Source organism: Diabrotica virgifera, chromosome 9, assembly GCF_917563875.1.
Source record: "Diabrotica virgifera virgifera chromosome 9, PGI_DIABVI_V3a".
NCBI lineage: Eukaryota > Metazoa > Arthropoda > Insecta > Coleoptera > Chrysomelidae > Diabrotica > Diabrotica virgifera.
This window is the reverse complement of record NC_065451.1, coordinates 52312984-52322788: the sequence shown is the minus strand read 5'-3', so window position 1 is coordinate 52322788 and position 9805 is coordinate 52312984. Positions and strand designations below refer to the sequence as shown.

General features: G+C 32.0%; 1 protein-coding gene across 1 annotated transcript in view; it reads left to right on the top strand.

Annotated features, from left to right (window-relative positions):
- Window positions 1-4128: 4128 nt before the first annotated feature.
- The window catches only part of LOC114327199 (ATP-binding cassette sub-family C member 4), a 194685-nt gene continuing 189008 nt past the window's right edge, over window positions 4129-9805 (top strand). The window contains exon 1 of the mRNA XM_050660972.1: window positions 4129-4392. The gene's annotated coding sequence lies outside the window, so the exon portion shown is untranslated. The remainder of the gene's footprint in view (window positions 4393-9805) is intronic.

Below are 9805 nucleotides of genomic sequence, written 5' to 3'. Positions count from 1 at the left end.
CAATAAATTACAATAAAATTTTGGTTTTGAACAGTTTTATTCATGAAATAATCGCAACACATTGCGCTCGATCTCTAAAATTATTATGGAATTGTTTTCCTCGTGCCCCTTTGACATAATTTCACTGTCATCAATTTAAAACTGTCAAAGTGTCACTCGGGAAAAATTCGATAATTTTAGAGCTCTTGTGCAATTACTACTGAAAATTTGGATTTAGGTAGTATTTATAACCTTTGTCAAAATCTACGCTACGCCGAAGCGAGCTTTTGCCCTGGGGGTGACAACAACCCCATATAGGGGATGGAAATTTTTTCAACCGAAATATGTATGGAAGTCGTTAGATTGACCAATTCTAAGTAAATTTTGTTTTATACAACTTATTTGCAAAGCTGATACTTTCCAAGTTATTAGCGATTGAAACTATGAATTTTTCATTAAAGAAACTCACTTTTTATAACCGTTTTTCATAAATAACTTAAAAAATTTAATTTTAGGGAAAAAATCATTCTGAATAAAATTGTAGCTAATAAAAAAAACAAAGAGATTCGCATCGGACAGACCTATGAAAACCCAATAACTAAAAAGTTATTGCTCTTTAACGGGTGGTTATTTTCGAAGAACCTTGAAATGGAGAACTTTCCATCTCAAATAACTCGAATGTGGTGCAATTTTTTGAAAAAACTTGACTGACATCTTTTAAGCTCATTAAAAAGCCATTCAAATGAGTTCCGATTAAAGTTTTTTGCATAAGAACTGACTGACTTATGACGAAAATAATGTCATCGCTCCATGCTCTTTTTTTTTATGTAACAATTAAACCCCTTGTCATTACAATCCTAATAGAAATGAACAGCTTCCCACTTGAAATTAACTTTATTTAGGTATAATTGATACGATATATGTGATTTGACCGGTTTGGAATGCTTTGTTTAGAAAAAATAGTTGATTAAATCAAAAATGACATTTTTATAATTAAAAAAAAAATGTATTTTTCTTAATTAAACCTAAAGGTAATCTGGTCAATATAATGAAGAAACGCAAGTTGGAATCCTTCGCTCACATTATGAGATATCGTAAAAATAGAATCTTTTACAACTGATGATTCGAGGAAAGATCCAAGGTAAACGTGGTCCTTGTAAAATAAGAACATCATGTCTGAAAAATCTAAGGCAATTGTACATCGACTACATCATTATTAAGAGCTGCTGTCAATAAAGTCAAGATAACGAATATGGTAGTCAATATGATATCCAACGATCGTCGTGGAGTTGTTGGAGTATGTTGTAATTTATTTTTGAGTGTCACTCGCCCTTCTTTTCTTTTGTTTTTCCCATTGTAACCTGACTAGCCTGTACATTTTGATTCTTTGTTCTGTTTTTGGTTCTATTTTGTTGTAGTATCTGTTTCATGATTCATTGTTAAAACTCAATCGGCAATAAAACTTGTCATCGACGGAAAAAGCGGAATTGATAGGAAGACATATTCATGGATCCGAAACCTTCGTCAATGGACTGACTTATCAGCAGATCAATTATTACATGCCACGAAAGATCGAGAACGATATCGGAAGATTGTTATGGAAGCTACCCACGCCTAAAAATTTGGGCACGGTACTTTAGGAAGAAGAAGATCTGTTTCATTATATTTCATGGGTATTATCAGTTAATAGCGAGTTAAATTATACCGTGCAGTCAGTGAGGGTATTTGACTCCGAAATTGATATTTCCACTGTGAGTGGAGAATAGCTCAAGAAACAGAGTCTACGATTTTATCTTGGGGGGTTCCCACCCCTTCCCAGGAGTGGAAAATGTTTTGGTCAAAATAACCACGTAAGTGGCTAGAAAGTCCAATTCTAAGCAAAAACCGTTGTATAATTTTTTTAAAGTCGATTTTATTTGTGGTTAAAAATTGGCCATTTTCATTGAAAAATGACACCTTCTCGGGCGGTTTTTTGCGAATACCTTGAAAATTATGCATCTAACGCAGCGTTTCTCAACCTTTTACCATTTGCGACCCAATTTTCCATTATTATTTTCACCGCGCCCCCGCCTTCGCACAATAAAAATATATCTATGCAGTACCTTATAATGTACTTACCTAGTATTTTGACAAAAAACAGTAAAATCTTAATTTAATCACCAAATACTAGAAGACATGAAATAGCGTCTGCGTCTATTTCTAATATTACACCCTGTTTCTATAAATTTTGCTCTGTAAACCAGGCCCAAGGAAGTCACTAATTTACATTAACTAGTTGATGACTAGTCACTTGTTGATAAGTACCTAATTTAAATAGTGCTCTTTATAACTATAGCTCCTTATCAGTGCTCAGGTGTATTTTATTTTTAATTTTGTCAGAATTTTGTTTTGCTTTTATTTTAGTAAATTAGTCAAAGTTATTGGATTACTAAACGCGCACCCCCCTAGGGGGACGCGCCCCACAGGTTGAGAATCCCTGATCTAACGAAAAAAACTACATGTATAAAACATTTTTGTAGCTTATGAAAAATCAAAGAGAGTCATTTCTTCATACGTTTTCTAGTTATAATAGATCTAGTATCTAGTTATAATCAAAAAGAGATATTGTAGGTCGTTGACCTTGTAAATATATATTGTAGGAATATTGTAGGATATTGTAAATCGGTGTATTCAACTTAAAATAACAGAGAAATGGTCGATTTTAGGGGTATAATGCTACCAACACGTTTTATAATGCTCGAAAGTGATGACGTAATGGTGCAAACAAATTCATGACTAATGTATTTTAAGGAAAAATTATAAATGAGAAGTTTCTTAACCCGTCATCCACCAAAATCTTAATGCATCATTTTTCTTCTCTAAAACCTTTTATTATTGTGTTATTTATGTGTTTAAAAATTTGGACGGGTTTAAAACGAATGGTTTCTGAAAAAAAATAAGATCAAATTATAGAACGCATTTTTAAATTTTTATTAAAAATCTTCCATTTTCTCCACGTAACCCGAAAATGATAAGAGATAGGAAAAAGAGATACCGTACAAAAATATAGGGTTTTTTCGGATAATTTTTTTTTTCTTTCACTACTGTGTCTGGTTATAATTTTCGAGTTACATGGAGAAAAAGGAAGATAAAAAACTTAAAAAATGCGTTCTATAATTATTTTATTTTATTTTTTTCAAAAACCATGCATTCTAAACTTATCCAACTTTTTGAACATATAAATAAAACTTTAATAAAAGGTATTGTATAAGTAAAATGATGTATTTAAATCTGGTGGATGAGGGCTTAAATATACTTCGCATTTTATCTTAAAATAAATTAGCCATCCATGTTTTTGCGCTATATCTCATCTAGTTTGAATGTAATCGACATTTAACAGTACTCGTTTCAAGCATTATAAAAGATATTAATACCATTATACCCTTAAACTAGACCATTTCTGTTATTTTAAGTTGAACACATCGATTTGAGCATGCACTAAAAAAATCTCTTTTCACCTACCGTATCTCTTTTTGTTTTATAACTAGAAGATTTATGAAGAAATGAATCTCTTTGATTTCTCATAAGCTACAAAAAAAGTTTTATATATATTTTTTTCGTTAGATGCATAATTTTTAAGGTATTCGCAAAAAAAATCGTCCGAAAGAGTGAAATTTTTCAATGGAAATGGCAAATTTTCATCAAAAAGTATGTATTGAGTTGTTTTCAAAAATAAATTATCGAACACTTTTTGCTTAGAATTAGGTTCTCTAATCAGTTTCGTGGTTATATTTACCAAAAAATTTTCCACTCGCGAGAAGGGGTGGGAGCCCAACATAATAAAGCGCACATCGGCATAGGGTAGACTTTGAATTAGGAGATAAGTAGAGGCTATTCCCAAAATTTTATTAAAATCCATGCAGTAGGGTAGACTTTGGAGGTAATATCCTGTTTTTGCTCTCATTGACCGAAGTAATTGTGATTATCCCAGCACCCGCTAATGTCCTCGTACTTAAACAGATAATAAACATTATTTGTAATGGGAATTTCTGGGAAAATACTAAAATTTTAAGCGTAAATCAAATATCAATATTGTCAACAGTTATATAATTGCGACATGGCCACTGCATTTTAGTAATAGGTTTGATGTGTCGCTTGCAGTTTTGTTCATTCCGAATAGTAAGATCTCTGTACAAGGTTCAGTGCTGCACGTGACAGAAAGACATTTGCAATATCTACGTTAGTAAACAAACAAGCGATTTCGAAAATTAGTCTTTTGGAAAAAACTAAATAATAGATTTTAAAACTCTTATAACGTTTTAATTTCCATACAAACATATGAAATGTGATCTACAGTACCGTTTTGATAAGTGAAATATATATGGATCAAAAAACATTTTTTCCGCTTTTTGTGCAATGGATAAACATTTTTACGTAAGTTGATTAGTTCTTTAAGCTTAAATTGTGTTGTATATCAGTAGTTATAATAAATTTTGAAACCACATCATAGATATAAAGATTTGCGCTATTTCGCTTATTGCAAAGTAGTTATCAGAGTGGGCTGACTATACAGGCTGTCCAGAAACTCTACCGACAAACGAAAACAGGGGATTCCTCAGATAATTTTAAGACAATTTAACCTAATTCACCAAGTCCAAAAATGCTTCCTAATAATGGAGCTAGAGGCTAGAGCTCTTGGAAAATGGCGTCTGGTAGTTAGTTTTTCTTAAATACCTCCAGAACGCTTCTATTTAGAAAAACGACATTTAATGAGCTTATTTATCTCCTAGGGTGTAAATCAATTCTATCTATTTCTAATTCCTAGTACCGGTTATAGGCGTCCATTTTGGACGCATTTTTGACTCTGGATTATTCAATTATAAGTAATTCTAGAACTAAAAGATACTCTTTACTTGAAGTCGATAGGACACACCGTTTTCTGGAAAAATTGATTTGAAAATTTTTAGTTCTTTGAATTTAAAAAAAAGGCGAAAATAATTAAAAAAAAATTTTTATTTTACCAACTTAAAGCAAGAGTAACTTTTAGTATCAGAATATCTCATAATTTAATAATCTAGTGTCAAAAATGTTTAAAAATTATAAAAAAAAAGGTTATGCCATAAAATAACCATTAACCTACCAAAAACGGACGCATATCACCGGCTCTAGAAATTTGCAATTAATGAAATCAATTAATCTCTGGAACATAAATAAACGTACAAGTTTTGGTTTTTCTATGAAGTTTGTTTTTTGAATTTTTTTTTTAATTAAGAAACGAAAAATTTTCAAATCGATTTTTCTAGCAAACGGTGTATTCTATGGACTTAAATCAAGAGCACCTTATAGTACTAGAATACCTCAAAATTTAATAATCCGTAGTCAAAAATGCTTAAAAGTTAAATACAAAAAAGTTATGGGATAAAATAACCGTTGCCCTACCCAAAACGGGCGCCTATGATCGTTACTAGAAATTCACAATGAATAGAATCGATTTATCTCTGGATAATAAATATGCGAACCAATTTTTGGGGGTTCTGGGAGTATTTAAGAAAAACTAATTACAAGACGCCATCTTCAAAAAGATCTAGCTCCCTTAGGCAAGACGCACACCAAAGAAACATGAAACGAAAAACATGTTTCATGAAAATAAAACACTGCTAAACAAGTCTCAAAGTCCGCCTACCAATTAAACGAGTGTGATTCATGCTCATGACACATTTTTATTTTCGGAGAGTTTCATAAATGGCCGGACGTATATTTGTTTAGCAGTGTTTTATTTCCATGAAACGTAATTTACGTTTCATGTTTCTTTGATGTGCGGCCTACCTTAGAAAGCATTTTCGGACTAAGTGAATTGGCTTAAATTATCTTAAAATTATCTGATGGTTCTCTTATTTTCGTTTGTCGGTAGAGTTGATGGATACCCTGTATATTTATAACATTCGAATTTTCTACAGCTTCCGCAGCAATCGCAGTTCTGTCGCTTTTCTGTCGCAGTAATCTTCAGTTTTTAAAAAATCTCTGGCAGTCACTGTATATTCCACAATTTTTCTTCAAGATAGTCTTGGTCTACCTCTTTTTCTTCTAATGGACCGAGTTCATTTTTCTATATTTTTTGGCCAGACATTCTCTGCAGGTGTGCATACCTGTTAAATTTTTTCCTAAATTATTGTGTGTATTATGTATAGATTGATTACCATAATATCCTCTGAATATCCTTCTTCCTCACCCAGTCAAGTCTAGTGAGCCAGTAACATCGTCTCCAACAGTTCATTTCCATGGCCTTAATTTTGTCTAATTATTTCTTTAATTTATGTCCCAGACGCGCATACAACCCAACATTTTCTATTATTGTTTTTTAAATTCTTTTTTTATTTTATTTTGTTATTTTATTTTTCCACAATGGTTTACATAACTATCTAGTGGCTGATCTTGCTTGACCAATCCTCGTATGCATTTCCTTGCTACTTCCTACTTTGGATGTTATTTGAAGTCTTAAGTATTTGAAGGTATCAGTTGCGTTTATAGTTCCCATTTCAATTATTTGTAGGTTTTCTGATTTAGATCCAGCACTCGGTTTTTTATATATTATTTGTTAGACCCACTTGGTGTACTCTTTTTCCAAATTTCTAAGCCTATAGTCTATATCACTTTCGTCTTCGGCTACAATGGCTTGGTCCTCAGTAAGGTGTGTATGTATAAAATCTCCGGTTTTTTGTTGAGATGCCCGAACTCTTTTCTCAACGTTGAGAGTATCATCCAGATGTAGTTGGAAGGGTGTATGTATTATGTAGCAACTTCTTCTTAAGGTGCCGAGACCGCTTGTCGATCGTTGGCTCTCATGTTGCGCAGCATATTAACAATCATTGTCTTATTTACAGCCGCACGAAATAGTTCAGTGCTAGTTTTCCCAAACCATTGGCGTAGGTTTTTAAGCCAAGAAGTTGTACGGCGGCCCACACTTCTTTTTCCCATTATTTTACCTTGCATGACAAGGTGAAGTATGTCATATTTTTCTGGGTGACGCATTATATGACCAAAGTATTCCAATTTACGCCTTTTAACCGTGTTCACTACTTCGCAACTTTTATTCAAACGTTGCAAAACCCTTTCGTTTGTGACTCTTTCTACCCAACTGATCTTCAGAATACGGCGGTAGACCCACATTTCAAAAGACTTCTAGGTTTTTTAAAAGCGATTCTGTCAGTATCCATGCTTCAACCCCGTAAAGTAGTACTGGGAATATATAACATCGGACCATTCTTATGCGAAGTTCCCAATATAGATCATGACTGCACAGGATTTTCTTAAATTTCATAAAACTTGTTTTTGCTTTGGCAATTCTACTTTTTATTTCTGTACTAGGGTTCCAGCTTTCATTAATATGAGTACCCAGATATACAAGATTACTTACTCGTTCAATTGAGTCATTACCGATGTAGCAACCCTTACAGTTTATTTAATGTTTATTTATTGTAAATGTAAAGTTATTGTACTGTTTTTATATATTTTTTTCTTTATTCCTTGTTTTTTTATGGCTACCTAGAGCTAGTATGAGTTGAAAGGTTATGGGCTAATATTTTCTCCATAACCGGCTTTGGTGCATGGCAGGCATGATCTACCTGGCGAAATCCATTTTGTTCTTGTGCATCTATGATCCTTTTTTTCAAATTTCTTTTTTAATTTCCCATAGGTTCTTGATTTCTCATCTATTTGATTAAAACATAAGACTCAGCGCAGTTTCAAAACACCACCCTTCCCCCTGACCCCTCAACCAATAAACTTCATTTTTGGTTTCCATTTTTTTTAGGTAGGATGCAATCAATTTAAAACTTTCAAAAAATTCAATTTTGAATTAAAAATATCTGTTTTTATAGACACTTAGGTTCAGTGTACATACCCCCAAAATGCAGTTTTTTTGAAAAAAGTGGATGAAACTTTTTTTTTTTATTTTCTATATTTTATCTAAATGTCTAAGTTTTGTCAAAGTTTTCCGTAAAGTGCGCTACCTTCAAAAACCGAAAAACTGATTTAACGGGCTTTTGCCGAATTTCCCTAATTTTGTGGACTCTAACGTAAAACAAATCAAGGTTTTTTGTAGGTTATAATATAACCTATAAAAAACCTGCCGAATTTCCCTAATTTTGTGGACTCTAACGTAAAACAAATCAAGGTTTTTTATAGGTTATATTATAACCTATAATAGGTGGACTCTAACGTAAAACAGATCAAGGTTTTTTATAGGTTATATTATAACCTATTATAGGTTATAATATAACCTATAAAAAACTTTGATTTGTTTTACGTTAGAGTCCACAAAATTAGGGAAATTCGGCAAAAGCCCGTTAAATCAGTTTTTCGGTTTTTGAAGGTAGCGCACTTTACGGAAAACTTTGACAAAAATTAGACATTTAGATAAAATATAGAAAATAAAAAAAAGTTTCATCCACTTTTTTCAAAAAAACTGCATTTTGGGGTTATGTACACTGAACCTAAGTGTCTATAAAGACAGATATTTTTAATTCAATGTTTGAATTTTTATATAATTTGTAATGGAAATTTCTGGGAAAATACTAAGATTTGAAGCGTAAATCAAATATCAATACATATTGTCAACAGTTATAACGTGTGATCCAAAATTATTGTCACCATAGGTGGCTCTGAACGACAGAGATAGCTATACAGTGCATGTCTATTCTTAATTCAGATATACTTTCCAGTTTACGTCAACTTTGCAATGTACGTCAACTTAACAAGAAAAGTAAGGTTATGTAGATATCTTGTTTCATTTTATTTATTATTGTTACTTATAATTTTGTTAATTCTTTTTATTTTTGATTAAAGTTCTGGTTTTGACTGATTTTTTATGTTTTATAATGTTAATCAAAATTAATTGATAAACCAATGATATAAATTCAGATTAAAACAAGACATACGTAATTTTTTGCACGGCTAGTTTTGATCCCAATAATTGTGGATCGCTCGTTATAATTGCTACATGGCCACTGCATTTTAGTTTTTAGTAATAGGTTTGATGTGTCACTTGCACTTTTGTTCATTCCGAATATGTAGTAAGATCTCTGTACAAGGTTGAGTGCTGCACCTGACAGAAAGACATTATTTGCAATATCTACGTTAGTAAACAAACAAGAGATTTCAAAAATTAGTTATTCCAAAAGATTGTTAAAATCTTTTGGAAAAAACTGAATTATAAATTGTAAAACTCTTATCATCGCTTTTTAAGTTCCATGTAAAAATGATATATTTTTACCATGGAAATGTGTTCTACAGTACCGTTCAGATAAGTGCAATATATGGATTAAACAACGTTTTCCCAGTTTTTATGGAACGGGCGTTTTCACATATGAATGAATATTTTTGCGTAAGTCGATTTTTCCTTTAAGCGTATATTTTGTTGTATTAGTCCTGTCGCCAGTAGGGGTACAACGGCCTCCTTAATTCAGATGGACTTACCCAAGCTTTCTTTATGTATTTTGACCCGTAGAACACGAATTTTTTGGGAAACAGTCGATCCGGATGTCGATAAGTTTGTTATATACAAAGAACTTGAGGAATCACCTAACAGCGATTTTTCGCAAAACAAAGCATTTTTTTGTATATTTCGAGTCATTCTAAGCAAAGAATGTTTAACAAGTTTTTTCGTAGGATGCATAGTTTTCGACATAAACGAGGTTGAACTTTTAAAAAATCGAAAAATTGCAATTTTTGAACTCGAATAACTTTTGATTTAAAAATAAAATAGCAATTCTGCTTACTGCATTTGAAAGTTCAAGTCAAATTCTATCGGCATTGATTATTTTCATTGCTAAAAAATAGTTTTTTTATT